We start from the raw sequence: 5,560 nt of genomic DNA on the forward strand, positions 1-5,560 counted from the left end.
TTGCAGCTTTAGTTCTAATTTTTCTGAGGAATGGTGTGCAGAAGTCAACTAAACATATATGCTTGAAACAAGCATTAGAGCATGGGAGTGAATATCAACCAAGTCCTTATACCAGTTAGCTTGTAGTAGCGCATGGCATAATTATATGTTGATATTGCATTCCTAGTTAAATTTTTTGTAGGAATAAGAGTCAATCTTGGACATTGCTACAATATTCTATTAATTAGTCCTTATGGTTATCTAATTAATTAAATGAAGTCACTAATCTAATTAAACAAAGATGGTGATCTATGTCAAACTTATTTTTTGTTTCAAATAATCCATGTGAAAAAGAAGCAGAATCAATTCTTAAATTTAAGTTAGCAATTTCTATCATTCACAAAAGTTATGCTTCTAATTATGAAAAATGCACTTGACCATAGTTATTCCCTATATTATTAGTTGATCGGTTGGTTATAATCTATTCCAATCTTGGATCACACTTGGTTCTGTTTTTATTAAAAGTGTTTAGAAACCAACCAACCAAGAAAATGCCAATTGAAAAGTTGCCTCCTATGTTAAGTTGTCATTAGTTAACAATCATATCAAAATGAGGAAAAAGACTTTTTGGTGACATGGATATTGATGACTTAGAGGATGTCACTTTTAGTGATTATCAACCCAATCCTTACATCAGTTAGCTTATACCAACACATGGCATTTGATTTAGGTCATTTGAATATTATTATATAAAAATTTTAAAACATCTACATGTAATTTGAACTCTTACAAGTTTTATTGGATATTGCTAAACTTTATGATTGTTGTAAAATGGTCATACATAATTGTACTTTGACCAAGAAAGAAAAATAGATTGGAAACTATCAAATTAAGAATGGAGATTAATTTGCTGTAAAATCATTGTAGGGTTTGATGATTGTTGTCCAGAGATGTAAAGCATGTGCTATCCTATAATATCCTATGAAGTTGTGTTCTCCAACAGAGAAGATAGGTTGTATCCATATAGAAAAGTAGCCAGCAAAATACATGTTGTGTCTATTTCACTGTCTTGTATAAAGTAATTAATATTTCCATGTGATGAGACAATCTTTATATGTAGTAAGCAAACATACAAGTGTATAATGATGTATATTGTATACAATATATTGAAATGAATAAAAAATTATTCTTCTATTGATTACCTTGTGAATAATTAGTAGTAATGTCTATAGTGTCAAGTGATAGGATGTCCTTTTCTTTAGCTGCCTAAATTTCCAAATGTCTATAGTTAATGTATTAGCGTCCAGAGGAGGCAATGGTTCTATTAAAGTTAAAGAAGCAATAGAAGTTTGGCTAGTAGGAAAATCAGAGAATGATGAAGAACATACTTGACTGGAGCAGCCACTTAAATTTCTAGACTTAATTAAATCTAATAAGTTATCAGGCAACTAAGAATCTCCATCTAAGTATTGCACCACATGAGAAACAGTAGGCCTAGTTGAAGCAATAGGATGTGAACACAGCAAGCCAAGTTTGAGAACCAATTTAGCTTCATCCACTTCATATGCATCCCCCAATCTGCTATCAATTGCTTCACAAATGTCTCCTACATCCCAACAATCCATAACCCATTCTATCAGCAAATTTTCTCCGGCAATGTTTGAGTTTCAACTGGCCTTCTTCCACAACCAATCCCTAGTAATAAAACCCCAAATGAATATATATCGATATACGTGTTTGATTTTCCATTTTGCACAATTTCCGGGTCCATATAGCCTGGAGTCCCTGCTATAAGAGATGTTTGAGGATCATTTCCATGGTCACATAGCTTGGCGAGGCCAAAATCTCCAAGTCTAGCATTCATGTCATTGTCTATCAATATATTGGCTGGTTTGATGTCTCTGTGGATAACAACTTGAACCCAGTGCTAGTGAAGATACAAGAGTGCAAATGCCACATCTGTGATGATCTTGAATCTTTGTTTCCAACTGAGTATGTTGTCATTGTTGGGAAGGAGGTAAAGGAACTTGTTTAGACTTCCATTAGGCATATAGTCATAGACTAAGAACATTTCTTTTCTTCTTCTGCAGTCACTACAAAAAAAAACAGTTGATTAGTGATGGAATTTATGACGGAAACAAATTCTGTCGCTAATTTCCGACGGAATTGCGACAAAAATTCCGTTAGTAATTTTTTCAATGAATTAGCGATGGAATTTTTCGTCGCTAATATTAGGGACAGAACTTCTGTTCGTCGCTAATTTGTCAGAAAATCCGTTGCTAAATATTTAGGGACAGAATTAGCAACAAAATGTTTTTCGTGAGAAATTTTTGTCGCCAATTCCATCGCTAAATTGTTTGCTACATAAGTTTTTGTCACTAATTCTGTTGATAATTCTATTCTATCGCAATTCCGTCTCTAATTTGTCACTAATTTTAAATTTTATTATTTTAAATTATAATCTTACAAAAATTTATATAATAACAGTTAAGAATATAATGATTTAAAAGCATTTTTAATTATAAAATAAATTGATATATTTGTGGAGTTGGTGTTAATGAAGATATTATCATCATTCATGTCATTATTATATATATACTGAAAATAGAAAGATAATTTCTTAGAAAACTTGTTTATATTTTGTTAAAATAAATTTCTCTTGAATATTAATAATAGTTAAAAATATAATAAGAATATTAATAACTTTCTTATACAAACTAATATATCGTATGTACAATATATTAAAATATATAATATACGATGGAAATTCAAAACCAAAAAATAAATTTATATGAACACAAACTAATATTGAAGTGAATTTTGAATTTCAATCATTAAACAATAAAATTTAATCATGATATAATTAATACCCATGATATAGATTGATTTTGGTCTTTAATACAAAAACAAATGGTATTTACAAAGAATTTTAAGAAAATAAATTACATAGGATATATATATATATATATATATATAAGTAAGAGAATACTGTTTATCATAATCTATTCAAATCATTTAATTTTTTTATATAAAATAATTTATTAGATTTTATTATAGTAGTTATTTTTTGAATAACAAGATGTTTTGACTGATTGTAAATGATTTTCTTCAAATATATAAAACACATATGGATAATATAGTATAATGTAATATAATACATATATAATTAAATTCTATATCTTATCAATATTAATTAAAAAATAAATTTTAAAAATATTTATAAAAAAATTATTTATGATTTAAAATTCAAAATTAGTGTCATTAGAAATTAAAATTATATTAAAAATATTTTTTTAAATATAAAACATTAAAAAAATAGTAAAACAAATATTTAAAAATTAATTTTTCACTAAAATGGTTATGAATAAAATTATCATATAGTATATTTTTAGTTTTTAATTATATATATAATTGTTTGTGTAAAATAATATTATATATATATTTAATTTTACACAATAAGTCAACATGTTCATTGTAGCTCAATTGGTAAAGCCACACATGTGCACAAAGAAAGTCCAGGGTTTGAGTCATGGAGAAGTCACTTTGAGGAGAGAATTATGTGGTGGTGACACGTGGTGACAGAGTGAGCTGGCAGCACGCATGGCAGGCAGGGGTGAGGTGGCATGTGGCATTTTATTTTATTTTTTCAAAAATAGGGTTAGCGACAGAAATTTTTGTCAAAAATTAGCGACGGATTAGCGATGAAAAATTTCTGTTGGTAATTAGTGACAGAATTTTCCGCTGCTAATCCGTGGCTAATTAGCAACGGAATTTCAATTTCGTCACTAATCCATTTTTGTCTCTAATCTGTCGCTAATTCCGTCGCTAAATAAAAAATTCCATCGCTAAAAACATGGTTTTTTTGTAGTGAATAGCCAAGAAGTCTTTACCAAGTTTGGATGCCTGAGACGGCCGATGGTTGAGATTTCTGTCATGAATTCTTTCATCCCTTGTCTTGAATCATGAGAAATTCTTTTCACTGCTATTTGAACATTGGAAAATGGTAGAATTCCTTTGTATACCCTGCCAAAACCACCTCTGCCAAGAAGTTGACCCTCTCTAAGCCCTTTTGCTGCAATGAATAAGTCCTTGTAAGTGAACCTACGAGGTCCATACAAGATTTGCCAATCTTCAAGAACTTGAATGAATTTTCTTCTCCTTACAATCATAACCACACCATAGATCAGGAGTAGAAGGATAACAGCACCCGCTATTGATGATATAGCCATCAACATTTTCTTGTGTACTTTCCCTCTTCCACCCCTTTCATTTGGATCTAGAAGTCCAGGAATGTCAGGAAGGCGAGAAAGATGAATCTCCTGAGCTTGACCGTTCATCCTGAAACTCCAACCCAATATGTAGTGAGATGAATTTGAACCACTGGAGGATGAGAATCCAACATACATAAACTCAAAGAAATAAGAAGAAAGATCTCTTTTCAGCGTGACAAGAGGCATCTTAGGTTTAGGCATGTTTATCGGATGAATTGTGACACAGAGTTTCTGATCTGTAATATCATATTCAACCCAAACCTGCATCGGTTTGCCACTTGAGAGATCTAGCTTTCTAAAATGATCACGATCAGTATAGTAACCTGCGGAAGAATGATTGACAGAGTGCAACCCATTGATATTAATGCCAAGATGGTTATCACCAATATCACCAAACTGAAAATCTTTGTCAGTGTCAAGCTCTATTGCCACAATATGATTGGAACTTCCACCATTGGAGTTGGCATTGAAGAGGCCGAGATATTGGCTTGGCTGAGCTGCACGAATCCCTCTTGTAAGGGAGATAGCGAAGTCGAGTCCGTGGCCGTGAAATTTAGGATCGGTGGCTACTACTGCAAAATGAAAGTGGTGGACAAAGAGAAGACAGAAGGAGTAGTATTGGAATTCTTGAATCGAAGAGGGAGATTGTAAAAGACTTGCCATGCTTCACTTAGGCCACTATCTGCATGCACTCCTTGTGCTGACATGTTGGAATTTTTTAGCTGCATATCATTGCCTGCTCCCAACTTGAAGTATTCATCAAACATGAATCCGACAGTACTCATGTTCTCGTCAGAATAAGCTGTGTTCAGGAACAGGCACAGCATGAACTTGGTGATACACATGGTCGGTTTCCTTAAGACTGGAAGTCTCTGTTTTCTGGTTTGAAGAGAATGGATCCTACGTTGGTATTCAACAAAACTTTCATATGTGGGGTTTATGGTCGGTTTCTTTTTTTTGTTTTTCTTAATAAATAATCTGAGTGTTTTTCTAAATCAACTCGTTTTGTCTGACCAATTCAAATGATTAGTTTGGGAAAGGATCATAGCCATGGGAAGTTTCATGTATGAATGTCTTTTTAAGGTCAAAATATTTCCACAAAATAGGAGCAGACTAAACAAGCAGTGCCTGGCTTTTCTGTTCTACCATTTCCCTCCGCTACCCCTCCTTCATTTGCAACACGATGCCGTTTTCCGTGTAAATAGAACATGGGCCATGTGCTTGCTGAGTTTTGGCCAACAAACAATATCATATACTTTGCTCACCGACCTGTAATAAAATATTTATTATTGATATTATATCCTGCTGTT

General features: G+C 32.2%; 1 pseudogene; it reads right to left on the reverse strand.

The window, feature by feature from the left end:
* Positions 1–1,170: 1,170 nt before the first annotated feature.
* Positions 1,171–5,095, reverse strand: LOC114732323 (L-type lectin-domain containing receptor kinase V.9-like; annotated as a pseudogene).
* Between the last annotated feature and the right edge of the window lie 465 nt (positions 5,096–5,560).

The sequence above is a fragment of the Neltuma alba genome, unplaced genomic scaffold, assembly GCF_004799145.2.
Source record: "Neltuma alba isolate B1F8T4 unplaced genomic scaffold, ASM479914v2 tig00012902_pilon, whole genome shotgun sequence".
Taxonomy (NCBI): Eukaryota; Viridiplantae; Streptophyta; class Magnoliopsida; order Fabales; family Fabaceae; genus Neltuma; species Neltuma alba.